The sequence below is a fragment of the Camellia sinensis genome, chromosome 7 (genome assembly GCF_055761805.1).
Source record: "Camellia sinensis isolate YWXY chromosome 7, ASM5576180v1, whole genome shotgun sequence".
In the NCBI taxonomy this organism is placed as follows: domain Eukaryota; kingdom Viridiplantae; phylum Streptophyta; class Magnoliopsida; order Ericales; family Theaceae; genus Camellia; species Camellia sinensis.
The window spans coordinates 83633666-83657808 of NC_138967.1; the positions used below are offsets into that span (position 1 = coordinate 83633666).

The 24143-nt window shown below is 37.7% G+C and overlaps 1 long non-coding RNA gene across 2 annotated transcripts; it reads left to right on the forward strand.

Annotated features, from left to right (window-relative positions):
• Positions 1-11518: 11518 nt before the first annotated feature.
• Positions 11519-16182, forward strand: LOC145795182 (uncharacterized). 2 transcript variants are annotated; one of them, XR_014335581.1, is made up of 5 exons: positions 11519-11878; positions 13264-13400; positions 13917-14772; positions 15300-15574; positions 16168-16182. It is a non-coding gene; the product is annotated as an uncharacterized LOC145795182 (long non-coding RNA). The 2 variants fall into 2 exon arrangements; XR_014335580.1 differs by lacking the exons at positions 15300-15574; positions 16168-16182 and having other exon boundaries at positions 13917-13993.
• The last annotated feature ends 7961 nt before the right edge of the window (positions 16183-24143 follow it).

Sequence of the window (24143 nt, forward strand, 5' to 3'; positions counted from 1 at the left end):
CTTTAACACATTGCTGGTGTCTTGATAGTTTATGTATATGCATTATACATGTTGGTTATGCCTTGATGTGCTGTGATTGTTGGTGTTAAGCACCGTGCTTAGAATCAAAGGTATCATACCCTTCCAGCTAGCACCTGGAGAACTGACCGTGCTTAGAATCAAAGGTATCATACCCTTCCAGCTAGCACCTGGAGAACTGACCGCGCTTAGAATCAAAGGTATCATACCTTTCCAATTAGCGCCTGGAGAATTAACTGTGCTAATAATTGAAGGTACCATACCCCTCCAGCTAGCACCTGGTAAACTGGCTTGTTGTTAATGTTGTTGAGTGGGGTGTATTGTTGGCTTACTACGCACATAGCTAGTAGAGCGAAATGGGATTGTTGTTGTTTCGTTGTAACTGAAAATATCATGGATTTGATTGGTTACAGTTCGAAGGACCGAGTTACTGCATTGGTTGATTATATACATGTTGGTGGGTTGTAAATTTATATTTTCACACAGATATGCATGTATAGTTATGATAGTAATGGAAACGAACCAAAATGTCATTTTTGTCTTTTGGAAAGTGTGGAGGAGAACGAATGTTTTAAAGATAAACATGTTTGAAAAGGTACATCTGAGTATGTATAGTAAATGGAAGAGAGTATCGGGCTTAGTGTGATTACTTCCTAAATATTTGTTAATGTTATGAAAGATTGGGAATGGGGGTTAATGAAAGGAAAAAGGAAAGACAAACCACTTGTAGCGTTGAATGAAACGGTTGTTTTTAAGAAAAGTTCATACATATATATTTTGTATAAACTGTCACATTACTATTCTAGTATGAGAATGTGTGTCCATGATCATAGCTATCTGTAAGTTGTTATTGTTGAGGATCATGTTGAGTTCCCTACAGGACTATATGTTCATCCCACGTTGTTGAATCTTTTTCAGGTGTTAAGCAGGTTGAGCTGCAAGATTTGGATCTATTTATTTACTGGCCACGGGGCCTCAGTTATGTTGGCGGAATGCATTGTTGTAAAAAGGGTTACACCCTTCTTCTTGTACCTTAAGTGATGTAAGCCCAAGGGCAATTTATTAAGTATGTTCATGTAATATTTACATTGCATACGAATGAGAGTATTGTTAATCACTTCTACGGATTGAATGTATAAGTTTATTTCCGCATGTTATCCTTGAAATTGAATTAAGTTAATAAATTTGGTAATGACTTCGAGTAATAAAAAGTGGGGCGTGACAATATTTGTAAAGATAAAATTATTCATAAAATACCTTTAATATGAGAATTAAGATTTGATAGATCAAATATTTAAATAATAAGATTTATTAAAATACAATAATATATCATGGACTAATTAAAATAAGAAAGAAGATTTCCTAAAAAATTTTCTTTTCTTTTATAATATCCCCAAAAATACTTAATAAAAATACTTAATCCATTAATTTACATGAGCCCCAAATCAGTTGGCACAATTTGGGAAGGTGAACAGATATGCAGTTTAGGATTGTTTTGAGAGGTTAGTTAAAAGTTAATTTTTTTGATTTATTTTTTAAAAAAATGTATTAAAAAATAAAGAGGTGATGTGACCTAAAATAGGTTAAAAGTCAATTTTTGACTTTTAACCAGGCTTTCAAATTAGGCTTTAAATATTGGATAAATTATATTTAACTATAGTATCACATAGAATTTGTTTGTCACGTGTTAAAATAGTACATGTTATTTTAGTACATTATCTTATTTGAGTTACAATCATCTTATTTGAATCACATTACTTCTATACATATCACTTCAATCTCAATTTACATTTTGTATTTTTTCATAAAAAAGTTAAAAAGTATATTAATCTAACTTCCCAAACAACCCCTTAATATTACTTTACACCACTTAATTAAAAAATGCTAAATAAAAATATTATTTGTAAATCCTGATAAAAGTAAAATAAAGAGTCTTCTTAAATTTTAATACTATACTAGACTTAATAAACCGTTTTAAAACTCTTTTGTACTCCTATCAAATTGTAACAATGACAAATATTACTTAACACATGTTTGGCGTGGTCAAGGGTCTGGCTTTATACCAATAGAAAAGGGAATAAGAAAGTTGAAGAGAAATGAGTGCAACTACATTATAAAATAATAATAAATAAATAAATAAATAAAACAAATAAATGATTTTATTTAGGATAATTTACAGTGACCCACCTAAAACTTTAATAAAATTGTTTGAAATTTTAAAACTAACAAAAACCTTCAGTGTTATCAACCTAAAACGGTTAACATAATATATATATATATATATATATATATATATATATTTAATTTTAACCTTGATTTTTCCTTTTCTTATTCTAAAAATAGTAATATTACAAATTTAAACTTAATTATCTAGAAATTACTTAGAATCATCATCTTATTGTTTAAATTTATTCTATACGTGGATTCTACATCACACAAATTTAATCTCAATCACACAATCTCTTTCGGAAATAAATTCGAGATAGTTAAGGTGGGATTCATAACATTTTTCTTCTAAAAATATTAACTCCACATCTCATCTTCCTCACTTGGAACTTTTTCTTTTTGAGGAAATCGCCTAGAACTTTGACAAACAACACCTCTTCACTTTGTTCTAAATTCTTTTTTGGCAAATTACTCGCAAGTCTTCTTTGAAAGAGTTATACTCTATTTAATCCCAAAACCTTTTGAGTAGTGTTAAAAATTGGGTGCCCATGTGGCATGACCCTTTGAACCTTTTGAACCTGAACCTTTTGAACCTGATCCATGTAAGTTTGAATTTGAATTCAAAACTTATTTGGATAACCATTCAGGATATCTATATCTATCATATCAATAGATATAGATAGATGGATAGATAGATATTGGTTGTTATATCTGATTATATATTTTATGTATAATATATTTAATAGATCAGATACGTATATCAGATATACGTTATGTGGTTTTTACCCATAACCTTTTTTTCCATACTCTCTCTCTCTGACTCTCTCCCAGAAAACAACGATCAAGCCATTTTGCACTGTGACTTGTGTGGGTGATACTCTTTTTTTAGTATCACTCCACTGCTGGGTTCGTTGTTCAGATTTTGGAAGCACGTGATTTACCTACGAGGTTCTTCGCTACAAGGTATGATTCTGATATTTTTTCCCACTGTAATATAATACTTTGATTTACAAGTAGACCCAAAGGTCTTGCACCTTCTTCTTCTCTTTATGATATTTGACGATTGATGACCATGCCTTCCTTCTTCTTTTTCTCTTTTTGATATACTATGACGACCGCACCATGTATAATAATTAGCATTTAATTAATTAAGGAGATTTCAATCTTAATTATCCATTATTCCAATTTAATCTGGGATTTATGAAAATTATGGAGACTAATTCGTATATGATTCTACTTGAAATTAGAAATTGAAAGTCTAAATGGCTCAAGAGATTATAATCAGATAGTGTGAATAGTAGAATTAATTGCAAGTAACTATGAAGCGAGAAATAGATATGGCAAGAGGAGTATCGTCATCTTTCAACTAGATGCAGAAAGTGTATGGAGAATAAAATTGACTTGAAGGTGCAGGGGAGTAGCACTTACTAGTTAAATTTGCGACTTAGGCGCACTTGATATCTCCATGACATCCTTTTATGATCTAGTGAATATGAATTAGTCGTGAATCATTACCTAGTTGGGCCTAAACCTTTAAAACTTGTCTTCAAGAACTCACACATTAAGATGATTGGAATTAGTTTATGACATTGGTCATGAACCAGTGGCTTATTATACTTAATCACATTAATGAGATGATGACACGATGGTTTGAGTAGGCCTTCTCGGGCCCACTCGCTTATGACATCCTGCTCTCATGTGAATATGTAACTTTGTTCGCAATGGGTGCGCACAAGTAAGTAGGAAAGCCGTAGAAGGTCATTTGTTTTGGCGCATTTAGTCCACTATGATATTTGTGACTAGATATGTGTAAGGGTATGATAGCTAAGCCTCCATCTCGACAGATTTATAGATTACGATACACATCTGAGTCAAGACTATTTGATCTCCCATAAGTCAAAAGTTTTGAGATGATTTTTGACATTGCACATATGAGGTTGAGATCAATTAGATAACAGCTTTCGTGCTTTTAGTTTTGACCAAGGTGGCGAGTATCTATTTGAGTTATTTTTAGAAAACTCTATGAAGAGAGATGGATGCTTAGAAAATTGATTATTCCTAGTACTCAACAACACAATGGTGTAATAGAGATAAGGAATTAAATATTGTTAATGTTAGGTGGATAATGGCGCAAAATGTTTCCCAATTGGAAATTGCACTAGTTTGTTGCCTATATCCCTAACTAAGTGCCCTCTATATCAGATTTTACACTCCATTTTGAGTAATAAGTTAGCGGAGAGCCATCTATGGGCGATCTGTAACCGTTAAGCAGCTTATCTTTATTTTACTTCTCATAAGATTGTGAAGTTAAGACCTAGGGTTCTATAGCGCATTATTGTATGCTGTCTTGTAAACACAAAGGGTCGTGTGGCGCATTATTGTATGCGGTCATGCAAACCCTCCGGGTCATGTGCATATAGGTAAGCAGCTTTGTGGTAGTGTAACTAAGTCACATAAAGTTTTATTAGTAAAGGTGACGTGAATAGAGTTTTTGGAACTCTATAAGATAGAGAATTCTAAGCATAGCGCTCTATGTAGCCTAGTTGAGAATGGAAAGAAATTTCCAATATCCTAGGGACAGTGGGAGCAATGTGCCTACTTATGGATTACTCCATTAGAAAAGAATACTCTACATTCTTAGTTCCGTGGTAGCGAATGTGAAAATTTTCCACGTCATCACTGGGTGATTGAGAGGGAAACATTCATGATTGCTCCGCAAGATGATAAAGAGCCTAGGATAATGCCTAAGGTTCTAGTCCCCTATTTTTAGAAAGTGGATCAATGTTGCCCAGTTTAAGACAAGTCTTTGAGGATTAACCATTTTTATAATTTGGTTGACTTTCCATTATGACGCAAAACTATTATAAAGTTATGCATAATTTGGATAGTCATTGTTGAGGCATAAGGCTCGCTAGATACCGAAAGGTCGCACCATTGAGGAAAGTGTAGACCATGAGAAGACTTCCTCCTGGGGAGTGAGGTTGGTTTGACTTAGGCTATGATTGACATAAGTTCGGAACATTGATTTGTGGACATTGTGACCTAACTTTCACGTTAGAGAATTGGATAAGTAGATCCGTAGGGATTTACCTTCTGCTTTTATGGTGAAAATTTAGGAGCGCAAAAAGGTTGCTAGTTCTAATAAATCTTTTACAGCCTAAAACAGTTATCCAAATAGTGGTTCTTAGATTTTGTCAAGCCATGATAGGCCAACGATGATCGATGAACACCATTGGGGCATGATCAATGGTCCAAAAGAAGTTTTTCCTTACTTAGTCATTATGAGCCAGGAATTTATAAGGTTGTCGCCACCTAGGGTGGGCAGTCCTCTATTTTAGATATGATGGACATGGGTGATGTAATTTATATGCTCGGATGTACGATCCTTAGGGATTGCTTTGGGAGAATTCATGTTTTGTCTTCGATGACTTACATAAGGAATATCGTAGAACGATTCTAGATGAAAAATTGCAAACCCATTGACTTACCTATCGGTAAAAGCCAGAGCCTTAGCTATTGAGTGAATCCTCGGATTGTCTTTGGGAGAAACAGATGACCTATATTCCTTGATCTTTTCTTTGTTGTGGGAGCCTAAAGTACGCTATGTGGGCGTATTTGGCATGATAAGTGTTATCTTTGGTAAATGGTCAACTGAGTTGTTTAGACATTGACCTTGCTCATTAGACTGTGGATAAAATGCTTTACTAGTAGTATATTAATTTGCTCATTGTAAGATTCAATGCGCTAGTTGGGCGCATCTGTGCTAGTTGGGCGCATTAAAAATGAACACAAATTGGTCACCAAAATATCTTTAGAGAGGTTATTGCGCAAGAGGTAGTGATCTTAAATTACTTCATATGAGGCGCACATGGTGGATTCCGTTGTATATACTTATCGCAAGAGGTGCTGATAAGGCTTATGTTTGGAATCTATAATTGCGCAAGCTGTGGTCATTTTTTTTAAATCGATCACTTATTTTTAGATGATGGGATGTTGACACTCTTATGGTTTGTGTCATAATGATTAGCAGATGATGATGTCAGCAGGCAAAATTGGCTCACTCACACGAGCAATCGCCCTTGGCGCTTGGGAGCGAGCAAGGATGAGACTAGTGATTTATTTTTATTTGGAGCCAAGAGAGGCTTAAATAATCCACTATGCATGTCACCTTGGTTACAACCAAGATGAGGTCGTGTTAAGGACCAAACATGGATGTTAGTACCCACTTTCCATGTTGTGCCTGTTATGATTAGCCAGATGCGAGATCTCATTTGGCGCCTGGAAGGCGAGCAAATAGAGAATTCGAGTTAGGCGCTAGAAAGTGACTAGACTAATGTCTGTACGGTGTATCGAGTATGACGTCACTCTTTATGGAAGAGTTACTCCACCGTAGCATGTATTCATACTATATGTGCTTGGCGACCGAGTAATGAGGTGAGAGAATGGATCCCTCTTTCCTCACTGTGTGAGTCTTACGTGTCATTATTGATATGACTTTCATTTATGTACCCTTTTGTGACTTTTGACTATGTCATAAGGTAAGGGGTTGATGTTCTGCTACTTTGGTATGTTGCCTGTGGTCATGTATGATTCGGCCTTAAGGGACATCACTGGGAAAGTGGTCAATCCTAAACTAAATGGCATGAGGGCAAAGAGAAGACCATCTAGTATTACACCATTGTTGTATATTCACTGCCGGCAACTCACATCGCTTTGTATGAGAGGCGAATTGAGTGGGAATATATTGCAAGAATTGAGAGGGTCAAATATGCTCTTTTTGAGGGATTAGAGATGTTTTTTGGACCGGTGTAATTAGATGGGTCTGGGGTATATGAGACACTATTTTTGTTCTTTTTGGGTTGATGTCTCTATGCTGGCTCATTTTTGAGTTTCTAGTATAGAGCTCCCACATGCAGGTGTTCTCAGCAGTCGCACGGTGCATTGGCTAGTATGAGATTGTTCTTTTTTGGGGAGATTGAGATAGAGATGTGGCAGTGTCATGCCAACTCATGTGCGAGTGAGAGATGTTAGAAATTGGGCGCCCATGTGGCATGACCCTTTGAACCTTTTGAACCTGAACTTTTTGAACCTTATCCATGTAAGTTTGAATTTGAATTCAAAACTTATTTGGATAACCATTCAGGATATCTATATCTATCATATCAATAGATATGGATAGATGGATAGATAGATATTGGTTGTTATATCTGATTATATATTTTATATATAATATATTTAATAGATCAGATACGTATATCAGATATACGTTATGTGGTTTTTACCCATAACCTTTTTTTCCATACTCTCTCTCTCTGACTCTCTCCCAGAAAACAACGATCAAGCCATTTTGCACTGTGACTTGTGTGAGTGATACTCTTTTTTTAGTATCACTCCACTACTGGGTTCGTTGTTCAGATTTTGGAAGCACGTGATTTACCTACGAGGTTCTTCGCTACAAGGTATGATTCTGATATTTTTTCCCACTGTAATATAATACTTTGATTTACAAGTAGACCCAAAGGTCTTGCACCTTCTTCTTCTCTTTATGATATTTGACGATTGATGACCATGCCTTCCTTCTTCTTTTTCTCTTTTTGATATACTATGACGACCGCACCATGTATAATAATTAGCATTTAATTAATTAAGGAGATTTCAATCTTAATTATCCATTATTCCAATTTAATCTGGGATTTATGAAAATTATGGAGACTAATTCGTATATGATTCTACTTGAAATTAGAAATTGAAAGTCTAAATGGCTCAAGAGATTATAATCAGTGAATTGAATTATTTTAATTTCGAGTATCGGATCATATGGGAGTTTAATTAAATATTTGATTCAATTTAGTAAAATTGAGATTTTATTAAGTGGGTTCGAATTGGAGTTGATTAAGTTGTGAGAATTGTGAATTAAGATTATTATGAATTAAATTTATTTACGAGGCGTTCAATTAAGTATGTACTTTATTGACAAAGATTCGGAGTTTGATCTAAAATTAAAGGCCTTAAAGATTTGGAAAAACAAAATTGATGAATGTAATAAGTTTAATTTGATATTTAGAGCTTTTTGGGCGTTTGATTAAAAATCTAATTCAAAATAGTAAATTCAAATATAATCAATTGGGCTCTAATGGAAGTCAAATTAGATAGGGATTTATGATTAGTTATGATTAATTTAATTATGTGCTAATTAAGATTTATTTAAGACCATAAATTGAATTATGGAAGAATGTAGAATTGAGGGTGTATGTGTATGTGGGTGTGGGTGTGGGCGTATTGAGCAATTCTGTAGGTGTGTGTTGATAAGTGTGTGTATACGTGTCACGTTGATGGCAAAAAGGGACGTGTGTGTGTGAGTGTATAACTTGGTTATAGCGATCCCGGTTTTCCCATTCTTTGTTTTGTTGTACTCCGGACTTGATTCCGTGAGTGTATGGTTGTCTTATTCTCATTTCTATCCTTTACTCTTTATATTTGAGTATTGGGTTGTGTTGGGCAGGTTGAGAACAGGTTGGTTGTGCTTAGAAACCAAAAGTTGATGCCCAGATTTTGGCCTTCACGCTCAAGCGGGGCTTTTGACGCTCGAGCGGGCCCTTTTGATTTTGTCCCTCCGCTCAAGCGGGACTTTTGAAGCTCGAGCGAGGACCATGGTCTGCAAAGCTTCTAGAAGTGTGCAATCGACGCTCGAGCGGCGCTTTTCACACTCAAGCGTGAGTCTGTGTCTGACGCTTAAGCGGGGAGTTCCACGCTCAAGCGGGGTGACTTTTATATCAGTCCGAAAAGTGACTTTTTGGATCACTTTTCTTAAACCCTTTCTCTCTCTAACTTTTCAAAACCTCCATTTGAGAGCTCCTCACTCTAAACTTCAACTTCTCTCTAAGGTTTGATCTAGTCTGAGTGATCTTCTTCCTTAGTTCCTTTACAAAAAGTGTTATGCTTGGTGTGGGCTTCACTTTGATCCGAAAATCTTGGAGTTTGGAGCACTTCAAAATTCTTCATCTTCTCCTTTGAGCTCCGAATTTGAGGTAGGGATTACTACGCATATTTATGGTCTTTGACATAAGCTTGTAGTCATTTTGATTTAATGTTGTATTTAGGAAAGTTTTGGAGTTAGGGTTTCAAACCTTAAAATGTGTAAAAAAGGGTTTTTGTTCCATTGAACTATATATGTGTATTTGGGCCTTAAAATGAAATTATTGAGGTCTATTGATGATATTTGGAACTTTGGGTCAACATTGAGAAAAATGAAAAAATACCTTAGTTGGGATTAATTGGGTCATTTATGAAATTAATGACATTTATTATGAGATAATGAAATTGGGATGGAAATGATGAAATTGGCTTAAGATGAGACCGAATGGTGGAGTTGGATTTATTAATCGCTCACTTTTGAAAATGTTGATAATTTATCTATTGATGCATTTATTATTTGTTTAGAAATAATTGCATTGGGCTATCGGTGGAGGATAGTCTTGATTGTTGTAGACACTGCATGTTGATTAGGTGAATTAAAACTAATCGATTGAATATGTCATTGAATATGATGATTGGAATAATACATCAAATATGTGTATTGATTGATCATGTATATGATAATTGTTTATAGACATTGTATTGTGTGGGAGGAGATAGGGGATGTACTCCACGATTTGGGAGGAGATAGGGGATGGACTCCTAAACCGTATATTATTTGGGAAGAGATAGGGGATGGACTCCATTGATACAGCGCAAAAATGTGTATCTATTGTGAAGTATGGAAGTGTTTTAATATGATATTGATACAACAAATATGTGTATCTATTGTGAAGTATGGAAGTGTTTTAATATGATATTGATACAGCAAATATGTGTATCTATTGCGAAGTATGGAAATGTTTTGATATGAGTTGTTATCTCATCTGAAATGGAAGTATTGTTGTTATGAGTTGTAATCTCATTTAATTGTTTGGCCAGGTTCTGAGCCATGTTTATGAATTGAAAATTGGTTAAGTAAAGGAAAGTAAAATGAAACATGAACATATTTGTCATGGAATTGGATTGTGCTGAAAGTTGGTTAACCAGTGTTAACATTTATCGAATGCTCATGTTTTAGTTATTGCTCATATTATGTTTAGCATATCTCTACTGGGCGTTGGCTCACCCTATATGGGACATTATTTTCAGGTGCAAGTGATATGCCGCCTCCAAGGTCTTAGCTTGGGCGGTTGTAGAAGCTGAAGGCTTCCTTTTTGTGTATTACATGTAAATCAAGCCAAGGGCTTATTTTATGTTTTGAGTTAGTACTCTCTTTTTGTAACCAAGTGTTGGTTTGGAAAGTTGTAAGCCCTTAGGGCATTTACTTTTGATGTCAACATGTGATACTTTTGTAATGAATACTCTAATTAATAGAATTATGCCTTATTCTCTTAAGTTTGTGGATGTCTTGAATGTATGATTTATGGGTTTATTGTGAGGACACTACTACAAAAATAGTTAAAGATCACACTTTAACAAAAAAAAAAGATCTCACTTTTATTGGAAGTGTGATAAAAAAAAATTAGATTGATATTTTAATCACACTTTATTTGATTGAGTGTGATAATATTTATTTTTTATGTCACTTTTCAATTAAGTGTGATTATATATATATATTTTTAATCACACCTTCTAATTAAAGTGTGATTATATATACACTACTACTTTTTAATCACACTTTTTAAACAAGTGTGATTATATATATTTTTTTTAATCACACATTCTAATTAAAGTGTGATTATTTATATATTTTTTAATCACACTTTCTAATTAAAGTGTGATTATATATACACTACTACTTTTTAATCACACTTTTTAAATAAGTGTGATTATATATATATTTTTTAATCACACATTCTAATTAAAGTGTGATTATTTATATATATTTTTAATCACACATTCTAATTAAAGTGTGATTATATATACACTATTACTTTTTAATCACACTTTTTAACTAAGTGTGATTATTTATATATTTTTTAATCACACATTCTAATTAAAGTGTGATTATATATATATTTTTTAATCACATAATGTAATTAAAGTGTAATTATATATACACTACTACTTTTTAATCACACTTTTTAAAAAAGTGTGATTATATATATATGTTGTAATCGCACATTTTAATTAAAGTGTGATTATTTATATATTTTTTAATTACAAATTTTAATTAAAGTGTGATTATATATATATACTATTACTTTTTAATCACACTCCCTAAATAAGTATGGTTGTATAAAATATTTCAATTTAATTTTTATATAAAATATATAATTCCCAAAACCCTTTCACTTTCTCTCCATGGTACCATCTCCTCTCTCTCTCTCTCTCTCTCTCTCTCTCTCTCTCTCTCTCAGGTCTCTGCAAAAACTCTTCAAACCCCTACCCTCTCTCTGCATCAGACGCCAAATCCCAAACCCTCCTCTCTTTCTTTTGCAAAAACTCTTCAAAACTCTCACTCTCTCTCTTCTTTAGACCCCAAATCCCAAACCCAAACCCCAACCGGCATAACAATGAGTGAGAAGGAGAAGATGGACAAAGAAAATACACACAGACAGAGCTCTGAACCAGAAGAAAAGAACAAAGAAAGAGAAGTAACGACGGAGAGAGAAGATGGCCGAAAGGAGACGGAAGAGACGAATGCACGCAAAGAACACTTCCACCCTTCAACCAGGTTTGTAGATTCAAACTAGGGTTTTGATTTGGGGATTTTCACTAAAAAATCAAGGTTTTGATTGAACAATTCCAAAATTATGTAAAATTAGTGAACCTTAAGGAACTCTAGTTTCTTGAATTAATTCTGAAAGCATGTGATTATATTGTTTTAGATTGTGAATTTTTCTCTTTTTTTATAAACTTCTTGAATCTGAGTTGGGAAAAATATCTTCAATGTCAATTGCTTATTGTGAAATTGGGTTCTTTAATGGGTTGAACACAATTTTTTTTTTATTTTTTTTTAAATTTGTTATTCTAAAACAATTGATGTTCTGGTACAAAAATTAGGATACTTTAACTTAGTTGTGATTGTATAAAAAAAATTTATAAAAAAAAAATTATTGAATCTAAAATTAGAGAACCCTAAGGGAATTCCAAGTTCTTGAACTAATTTTGAAAGCATGTGATTGTATAAAAATTAGTTTCTTGAATTAATTTTTTTTTCTTTGGTTTAAGTTCATTTTAATTTGCAGCGAGTTGAAAAATTAGCTTAAGTGGTTAATGCATGTTAGTTGAAAATTCTGCTTCAATAGTTCTTGCTTATGAGTACATAATTTATTTGCTACTAATTTTCTTCACAAATCTCTGTCTCTCAAATTATTATTTTTGTTGTGAAATTATTATGTTTCTTATTTTCATTTGGACTTGGACAATTAGGGATTTAGATTATTGCCATTGATTGATTGTTGTAGCTCCATTTAAAAAAATAAATTGGTACAGACACACTTTGGTTATACCTTAATGGGACGGTTGTTTTGGATAAAACTAAAACCTATATCACAAGTATTCTTGAAAGGGAAGATATGTACATTTAACAATATTTACTTGCTCTACATCTCTGATCTATTAAAAAGTTTAGCAATGAAACTCAAATCCATTTGCCTGGACTTAGCTAATAGTGTCCTTTCTCCTCATTATCTAATGTTATTCTCCATGAAGTCAGCCTGTGTATTTGTAACCACTTGATACATTCTCTTTTTTCAAGTTCTCTATTCTTTCTTTTTTTAAAGCTTTGCATTAATAAATAGGTGGGGATTGTTGGAAAAATGCTTAAGCTCCAGACCTAAAAACCACTTCATAAGCATGTGGTGGTTGTAAAACAGAGTGAGTGAGGAAGGTCTAAAGATGAAATTTCATGGTCAAATTCAACTTTGTCTGCTTGGCTGACTATATCATAAATGTTCATATTGTCACTTCTTTTAGCTCTCAACTAGGTAGATGAAAAATGTTTATCTTTAGCAAATTTCTTTTTTCTTTAAAATTTACAGAGATATGGAAGCCTTTTCTTATAATAATGTTTTCTTTTCTATTATTTTTCTTACTTGGTTTCTTGTGGTTTAACAGGTCATAGGGAATTACTAGTTTCAATTCGTTTCAACAAACCTGGATGGCAATGGTCAGGATGCTTTTTACCAGATCATCTGAGTGATACTCAGGTGAAAATGCAGAATCATGTTTCTGGTGCAGTCAGTATGATACGTGTAAGTACCACATTATGTTGAATTAGCATGTGGATCATTGGAAACAGTGAGTAGAAGCTCAACGATGAAGAGATGCAGATCTGCTCTCTCTTCGATCAGATCTGTTCTCTCTCTCTCTCTCTCTCTCTCTCTCTCTCTCTCTCTACAATCTCCTAACATGGTAATATCAGATCTGCTTTGTCTCTCTCTAGTCCATTATTTTGCCTTTTTTTGAAATCTCATTTTGGCATTTCTTGCTTTCTAACTCTTCTAATAATCATTTTGGTGTAGTTCCCATGTAAATTGATAAACTTGCATCTTGGTATGTTTTCTGAGTTTCCTTGTTTTTCAAGCTGCTACACATGGGTGGTCCTATTATTATTATTCCCCCTTTTTGTTCAAAAATGTAGTTAGAATCATGTGTAGACACAGAATCATGTGTAGACTGAATACCACTTTGATTTTATGCAGTTGAATCCATTGATTGTCTTTTTAAGTTGTTTATTTATTTATTTTTTTTTTAATTTTTTATTTCAGATGAAGCATGCTGCATTGATGTGGAAATCCTATCAAGGTGCCTGGAAGCAGAGTTGACAGATTATTGCTGATCTTTCAGCAGAGACAAAGAGGTTATATATGTTGACATTAAATACATGTTTAGTACGAAAATACACAAAACATTGCTCTTATAACCACCACTTATGGGTTCAGCCTTATAGAAATTAACAAATAAATTATGTGTTCTCCCCTTTGTATGCTTATATGTATCCATATGTGCTAAATGATGTATAGATATATGTGTTCTCCCCTTTGTACTGCTAAGTTGATATAATTTCTCTTTTTGGAGGGGGGGTTGGGGGAATTTGTTTCAAGAATTTTGGATAGTGGGCAGAGATATGCCAAGAGGTAATGAATTTGTTCACTAATTTTTAATTTCTCACGTTTCTAAATCTATTAAGACATGATGTGATTTGGTGTTGGAAATTAGTGAATAATTGTAGCTTTTAATTGTTTTATTAACAAAACAATTGATGTGTTCTAATTGATGTTTTGATGCTGATCCAAACGCAAGTAAAAGCTTTGTTTGTGCACATAATCTTTTCATGTTTTTTGCTTAGGTCCATGTGGTGCTTGTTATCATGCTTTGTGAAATTGACTCCTGAAAGATGGAATAATTATCAAATTTTTTTTACTCCTTATATCAATAATTGGCTCTGATATATCTCATTTCAGAAGTTATGATTGCGACCCATTTGTTAATTCCTTTATGTTTGTAGGCAGTCGCAAGGAAGATGATTGGACCTGCCCTAGCTGTGGAAATGTCAAATTTTCATTTAGGACGACTTGCAATATGCACAACCGTACTCAATCGAGGCCAGCAGATTACAACTCAGTAAGATCTGAAATTCGATGTGATATTAACCACCCATGAATCAGTTAACTCACTTAAAGTTCCTTATAGGAGTTGTGTAGAGATTCATGTTATAATATGCATGTGTCATTTTTGATAAGTACTTTAATTTTGCATATTTATCCAGATCTGTTATTTAATAGGCAACTTAATGCTTTCACAGTGGTCTTTGTAATATTAAAAGTTCTCTTTTAAGTCACAATGGCAGACATTTTAATTATATGTGTGAACATTACCCTGAACGTATTTATGAGGTCTTTTAGTTATATCTGGCTTGTTGGTTGCTTTAATTCTCATTAATGTCCTGTCTGCTCGAAGTTTTCATTTTATCAGCTCTTTAGTCTGTATGTACTTTCATCACATCATCCTTGCTTGCCATCTTCATTTTGCTTTATCATGGTTGATCAACATGTTTCATGGTTTGGTGGTGTTTTGCAGCTAATTTATTTTTTCTGTCTACTATATTATTGAATTCTTTAAACCATTTTTTTTTTCTTCTTATCTTTCAGAAATCTGCTGCAAAACCCATACAACCCATGCATGTCTACTCATCCTCAGCTCCCTATATAGGCTCTGGTGCACCCTCCTCGATGTATATGGGTGTGCCACCTTATGGATCTTCTCTCTTCAATGGATCATCTATGTCTCCTTATGATGTTCCATTTTTCTGGGGGTTCTGCCTATCCTTACAACTACGGCAGCCGCCTTTCTGGAGGCAGCCCGTATAGACCCCTGCATATAGCTTGTCCAACACCTTATTCTAGTGGATCTATGATAGGAAATGGTATGTGTTTCTCTTGTGCTTCTTATTGGTTGCATGATTTAAAAAAAAAAAAAAAAAAAAAAATTCTATAAAGCCTGTTTTCGTTGTATCAGTTTCTAATTACCTTTTTTATTCCCCTTACTGGTTAACTATTCTGTCATTATGCATCCCTTTATCTACTCTACTTTTTTCCTTAGAGGTAACTTTTGTGAATCTTTATCTCTTTTTATAGGCTTCATAGGAGAGCTCTGTATTGGTGTAGGCCTGTGATTAGTTATGTATGCTTTTTGGTAAATAGAGATTTTTAATGTAGTTTATTTTATTTAGAAAAACCTGCACCCCTATACCCATCCACCCACATACGTGAGAAAAAGGTGATTTGTAGTATTAGAAATTTTTTACGGTTTATTGAGCATATAAAGATATGATAATCGGCTTATGATTCTTGAAGGCTGGTGCATTCTACAGTCTTACTTATTCAGTATCTTCAGCTGATGCCCATTTGGTCTCTTTTTTTTCTTTCTTTTTTTTTTTTTGATTTGCATTTGGCTTTTGTTTTGGTGTAGCATTTATGAGGTTGTGTTTTTATTTATTGTTATTTTTGTTTGTTTTAGGCAGGATGTACGGTGTAACGCCCTCAAATTAATAGCATTAAACTCATTAAATAAGACATGCATTGACACTCAAATGTTCCATATTCTTTCATATATCAGAGTTTCATTACAAAAGGTATTACATGTTAACAACAAAAGCAAATGCCTTACAGGCTTACAGCTTTCCAAGTTAACACTTGGTTACACCAAAAGAGTACTAACTCGTACACATTAAGCCCTTGGCTTGTATTTACATGTAATACATCAAAAAGTAAAATCGACACCAGTGTGTCCGCCTCTAGCCTCCCTAGCTATGTCCTTGGAGGTGGCATGCTTCCTGTACCTGAAAATGATATTCCCATATAGGGTGAGCCACAGCCCAGTAGAAATACACTAAACCAACCATGAACAATGACTAAAATCTTAGCAATTGATAGATGGTCAACACTGATACATTCACATAAATCACACATTTATGCCAGACGACTAATGAGTCCAAATTACTTTTCACTTTCTCTTTTCAACAGATAAGCATATAATCTATATCCACATTCTACAACAGATATGTATAACAACAATATCCACAGATAAGCATATAAGCTATATCCACACTTCACAAAGATAAGCATATGAGCTCTATCTTCCCTTTTCTAGATAAGCATATAATCTATATCCACATTCTACAACAGATATGTATAACAACAATATCCACAGATAAGCATATAAGCTATATCCACACTTCACAAAGATAAGCATATGAGCTCTATCTTCCCTTTTCTAGATAAGCATATGAGCTCTATCTACGGAGTTCATCCCCTATCTTCTCCCAACACTAACCGGTTTAGAGGTACATCCCCTATCTTCCCCTAAACCGCGGAGTACATCCCCCATCTCCTCCTCTACACATAACGTATACAAACACATTGGTTCTATATACAATCACAATACATACAGTTAATGTATTCTATCCATCGTCAAGTTCCATGACCCATTCCATTGATTAGTTTCAGTTTTCCTAATCATCATGCATTGTCTACAACAATCACGACTATCCTCCACCGATAGCCCAAAGCAGTTATTTCTAAACAGAAAATAAATGCACAATGGATATTCAATCAACATTACAATTCCTCATTTCCCATTAATTATCCCAATTAATCAAACAATGTAACTAGGTCAATTCCATAATTACCATTTCAACCCTTAGGTCCCTTTTCATCAATGATTTAACATTTATTCTCTATGCCAAACATGCATCTCGGTTTATTATGAATTAAACCCCAACCTTTGTATAATTGCACAAAAGCCCCAAACTTTCACAAAATTACCAAACCAAGCCCAACATCTCAAAATACCAAAATTTAAAGACAAAACCCATAGAGAGGAGTAGGTTATCCCTACCTCAAATCCGGAGCCTCAAAAGAGATGAAGACCAAAACCAAAATGCTCCAAATCTCGAAATTTTCAGATCAAAAGGAAGCTCTCGACGATCAACACAACTTTTGTGAAGACAAAAGGTGAGTAAACGATCCTTACTAGATCAAATCTAAGAGAGAAGGGCCGGTTTAGAGTGAGAAGCTCTGAAAATGGCTTTTTGAAAAAGTAAGAGAGAGAAGAGAAAGCAAAAAGTGATTTGGAAAGTCACAATTTCGGGTCTTTAACCCAGGTCTCCGCTCGAGCGTAAAACACCCCGCTCGAGCGGCCACTCACAGACTTACGCTCGAGCGGCCAACCTCCCGCTCGAGCGCAGAATGCACTCGCTCAGCACTTCTGCAGAACAGACCTACGCTCGAGCTCCCAACCCTACGCTCGAGCGTACAACACTGCACAATAAATACTGGATGGGTGTATTCCCCGCTCGAGCGCCAACATCTCCGCTCGAGCGGACAGGCCAAAAATCTGGGCAACTAGTTTTGGTTTCTAAACTCAACCAACCTGAAACAAACCCACCCAACACATCCCATAACTCAAATATGAAGTAAAGAGGATGCAAACAAAATAATAAACCACAACTAACATCCACGGACACATGTCCGGATCACTATTCAACAAGGGTAAAACCCGGAATCGCTATAACCTCCCCCCCTTAAAGAATTTCGTCCCCGAAATTAAGCACAAGTTTTCAAAAACAGGTTTCCTTCCATTTTAAACAATGTTACACTTAAACATTCACAATACGACCCATTACCGGTCATCCCCTCCATAATTACCAAGAGGCGTTTCACAATATGTATACAACATATGCACTTCCAACATGCATTCCATTACGCATTATCTTTCCAATTTCAACAATACATTCAACACATATAGTGTCACATTCAACTTCCATATGAGGCAAGTTACAAAACATACTTCCCAATAACAAAACATTTTCAATGTTTCACAACTTAAGACATATAAGAAAGCTCTTAAGTTCAATAACAGTTCAAAATGTAAATACAAGATTACATATCAACAAACAAGTCCGGATATTTTTCACGGACTTCCAACTCACGTTCCCAAGTGGCCTCCTCCACTCCGTGATGTTTCCACAAGACTTTCACCAAAGGAATGGTCTTGCCACGCAGGACCTGATCCCGCCTATCCAAGACCCGAACCGGTCTCTCCTCATACGAGGCATCCTCATCTACCTCTAAATCCGTCCAATCCAACACATGTGATGGATCTGGCTCATATTTCCGAAGCATACTCACATGAAACACGTCATGCACTCCGGACAACTGCGGCGGTAAGGCTAACCGATAAGCAACCTCACCAATCCTCTCAAGGATCTCAAAAGGACCAATAAACCGAGGGGATAACTTCCCACTCTTCCCAAACCTCATCAGACCTCGCCTAGGCGATATCTTCAGAAAGACATGATCACCTACCTCAAACGCCAAAGGCCTCCTCCTACGGTCGGCATAACTCTTTTGTCGACTCTGGGCTGTAACAAGCCTCCTACGGATAAACTCAACTTTCTCCGTCGTCTCCCTAACCAACTCCGGACCCAACAAAGGTGCATCACCCACCTCGGCCCAACAAACTGGAGACCTACACGGTCGGCCATACAAGGCCTCAAACGGTGCCATACCGATGCTAGACTGAAAACTGTTGTTGTAGGCAAACTCTACCAAGGGCAAGTGCCTCTCCCACGTCCCACTGAAATCAAGGACACAACCCCGAAGCATATCCTCGAGGATCTGAATAGTACGCTCGGACTGTCCGTCAGTCTGAGGATGATAAGCCGTACTAAAGGTCAACCTAGTGCCCAAGGCACTCTGCAAACTCTGCCACAACCTAGCAGTAAAACGAGGATCTCTATCTGAGATGATCGTCACTGGGACCCCGTGCAACCTCACTACGTCCCGAATATACAAATCGGCAAGATGATCTACCGAATCTCTCACGCGCATAGGAATAAAGTGCGCCGACTTAGTCAACCGGTCTACAACCACCCAAATAGCATCACTACCCCGCTGAGTCTTCGGAAGACCTACAACGAAGTCCATAGTGACATGCTCCCACTTCCACTCGGCAATAGGCAAGGGTTGCAACAAACCCGCTGGCCTCTGATGCTCGGCCTTCACTTGTTGACAAGTAAGGCACTTTGATACGAAAACAGCCACATCTCTCTTCATACCCCGCCACCAAAACCGGCGACCCAAATCCTGATACATCTTAGTACCTCCCGGATGCACCGCAAGGCGCGAATGGTGAAACTCTCGGAGTACTTCCTCTCGGCAAGACTCCGGTACAAACAAACGGTCTCGGTATCTCACACTCTGGTCGGGATACACCGTCAAACCCTTCTCAACTCTCCCACTGGAGATCTTCTCTCTGAGAGACTCTACCTCAAGGTCACCTCGCTGTGCCTCTAACACTCTAATCACAAGTGTAGGCTGCGCAACAACAGAAAACAAGGCCGCAGCCTCGACAGATTCGCCCAGTAGCAAATCAAACTCGCCCAGTGCTCCCAACATCACCCATTCCCGGATGGCTATACAAGCTACATCACTAATGGTTTTCCTACTAAGGGCATCGGCCACAACATTGGCCTTTCCCGGATGATAATGCAACTCAAAATTATAATCCTCGATGAACTCCATCCATCTCCTCTGCCTCAGATTCAAGTCTCTCTGTGTAAACAGATACTTCAAACTCTTGTGATCCGAGAACACCTCGAACCTCTCACCATAAAGGTAGTGCCTCCAGATTTTCAAGGCAAAGATCACTGCTGCTAACTCTAGGTCGTGTGTGGGGTAATTCTTCTCGTGTATTTTCAACTGACGTGAGCTATAAGCTACCACTTTCCCCTCCTGCATCAGCACACAACCCAAACCCTCTCGTGAGGCATCACAATAAACCGCATAACCCAACCCTCTCTCCGGAATAATCAACACCGGAGCGGTGGTCAATCTAACTTTCAACTCTTGGAACGACTTTTCACAAGTCTCACTCCACACAAACTTGACTCCCTTCCGAGTCAGTCTAGTCAACGGTGACGCTAATCTGGAGAAATCTTTCACAAACCGACGGTAATACCCAGCCAAACCCAGAAAACTGCGGATCTCAAACACATTCTTAGGCTGTGCCCAATCTTGCACCGCCTCAACCTTGGATGTATCAACAGACACCCCTTCCCCGGATACCACGTGGCCTAAGAATTTGACTTCCCCCAGCCAAAACTCACACTTCCCAAACTTGGCATACAGCCTATGGGCTCTAAGTAACTCAAGCACCACTCTCAAGTGTGCCTCGTGCTCCTCCTCAGAAGACGAATAGACAAGGATATCGTCCACGAAAACAACCACAAATCGGTCTAAGAACTCCCGGAAAATCCGGTTCATCAAGTCCATAAAGACTGCCGGTGCATTGGTAAGCCCGAATGGCATCACCAAAAACTCATAATGGCCATACCGCGTACGGAATGCCGTCTTAGGAATATCTTCCTCCCTGACCCTCAACTGATGGTAACCCGATCTCAAGTCTATCTTAGAGAAACAACGGGAACCCTTCAACTGGTCAAACAATTCATCTATACGGGGCATAGGGTACTTATTCTTAACCGTAGCCCGATTCAACTTCCGATAATCTATACACAATCTCAAGGCACCATCTTTCTTTTTAACAAAGAGGGCCGGCGCTCCCCACGGTGAAACACTAGGGCGAACAAAGCCCTTATCGAGCAACTCCTGGAGCTGAACTTTCAACTCAACCAACTCTGCTGGAGCAAAACGGTAAGGTGCCATAGAAATCGGCGCCGTACCAGGCACTAAATCAATAGAGAACTCTATCTCTCGGTGAGGTGGCAAACTAACAAGATCTTCGGGAAAGACATCCGAATACTCACAAACCACCCTCGGTAACACAACCTGGGTCTCACCACTCTCACCACTCTCAAAGCTGGCAAGTAGACTACTAAGCTCACTTCGCCCTCGCGAATCATACCCCGGTGGCAAAACACTACCAACCCGGTCTCCCAAGAAATGGAACCACTCCCCGCTCAAGGTACACAATGTAACCCTCTGGCGGTAGCAATCAATAACAGCCCGGTATGACGATAACCAGTCCATACCCAAAATAACATCAAAACCCTTCATGGGCATGACAACAAACGGAAAAGGAAGCCTATAGTCGGCGACCTCTATATCACATCCTCTAACACCCTGTTTCAGGATCAACTCACCGCCCAAAGGCGATACCACACAAATAGGAGATGCTAACTGTGCTAACTCCAATTCCAAAACAGATGCAAATGCAGCAGATACAAAAGAATGAGATGCACCCGTGTCTATCAACACACTAGCAACCGAGTTGCAAAACAGAAAAGTACCTCTCACCACCGATGGAGCCGGTACTAAATCCGGTGCGGTAACAGCATACACGCGCCCCGTAGGCCCCTGGTCTACCTGCTCACCTCTCGGAGCAAAGGACTGCTGCACAGACTGGGATGATGAAGCTCCCGGATTGGCCCTCGAGGCCTGCGCAGACTGAGCTGGCTGAAAACCCTGCGTCTGCCTAGAACCAGACGCTCCCGAAGTGGCACTCAACTGCGGGCAAAACCTCTTCAGGTGCCCAGGCTGTCCACACTGATAACAAGACAAGGGCTGCCCCCTGCCTAAACTCTGACTCTGCGGTCTAGCTGAAGAAGAAACAGCTCTCTGACCTCCACCCTTCAGCGGGCAAACAGAAGCCTTGTGACCCAGCTGGCCACACTTGTAACAAGTGAAATCCCCCTGACCACCTCTCCCGGAGCCTGCACTCGGCACTGGGAAGGTCGATCTAGCAACACCACTCGGCGACTGCTGAGGGTTAGAACCCCTCTGCCTCCTGCCATCACCCTGGCCATCTTGGCTCCTCTTGGAGCCTCTCTGCCCCTCATCCTCCTCCTGCATCATAATCTCCATATGAGCTGCAGCGTCCACTAGGTGTCTATACTCCCGGATGTAAGACCCACCAATTCTCAACTTGAGGCCCCGCCTCAACTTCCGCTCAAACTCGTAGCAACGGCGTTCCTCAGACGCCACCAGTTCAGGTGCAAACCTAGACAGACTGGTAAACGTAGCCTCAAACTCGGCCACTGACAAGCCCTGCTGATTAAGCCGGCTAAACTGATCCCTCAGCTTCTCCCTAGCTGCTGCTGATAAAAACTTCTCCTGAAAAGCATTCACAAACGCCTCCCAAGTACCACCAACACGAGCTTTCTCGTACTTCCACCATTGACCCGCATCTCCCTTCAGTTGGAAGGATGCCAAGGTCACTTTCAGTGCTCCGTCCTCGATGCCAAGCATCTCAAACGTCTTCGTTGTCTGTTCGAGCCATTCATCTGCCTTAAGCGGCTCTTTAGGATCCCCGATAAACTCGTCCGGATTACACCGGAAGAACTCCCTCTTCAAGAAGGAAGGCCCTGTCTCAGCTGCCTGATTCCCCGCTCTGAGAATACCCAAAGCCCCTGCTATCTCTCTGGCCAAAGCACCCATGGCCTGCTGACCCCCTGGCTCGGCCACATTGGCCTGGCCAACTCCCTCCTGCACTGCCGGAATCTCACCCTGTAATGGTACCTCCTGCCTCGCAGGTCTACCACGCCTAGCACCTCTTCCTCGTCCTGACATCCTAATAAAGGCAACACAGAACGTTAGCACATTCATAAATGTGCCGAAACTAAACACTCACATCCTAATGCATGGACAACTGTAATTCACTCCACATAAGCACATAAACACATAAGCACTTACGAACTTCATTTCCGGATAATGATAGTCCCAAGACGTTACTAGAGTTCCGGTTAGAAATAGCATTGATCAAGTGCCTTTCCAACAAGACTCCCAGAAACTCAAGGATCCAATCAACATCCCAGAAATTAAATCCCATACCCACATAGTCACACAAGCATGTTATCAAATAAACACATAGCATATGGTACTACATCTACGTCTCTATCAAGCGAGACAAACCCATTGTGATCCTAATCACTTCCCACGTACCCAAAGTATTCGAACCCGGTACGCTCTGATACCAAGTTGTAACGCCCTCAAATTAATAGCATTAAACTCATTAAATAAGACATGCATTGACACTCAAATGTTCCATATTCTTTCATATATCAGAGTTTCATTACAAAAGGTATTACATGTTAACAACAAAAGCAAATGCCTTACAGGCTTACAGCTTTCCAAGTTAACACTTGGTTACACCAAAAGAGTACTAACTCGTACACATTAAGCCCTTGGCTTGTATTTACATGTAATACATCAAAAAGTAAAATCGACACCAGTGTGTCCGCCTCTAGCCTCCCTAGCTATGTCCTTGGAGGTGGCATGCTTCCTGTACCTGAAAATGATATTCCCATATAGGGTGAGCCACAGCCCAGTAGAAATACACTAAACCAACCATGAACAATGACTAAAATCTTAGCAATTGATAGATGGTCAACACTGATACATTCACATAAATCACACATTTATGCCAGACGACTAATGAGTCCAAATTACTTTTCACTTTCTCTTTTCAACAGA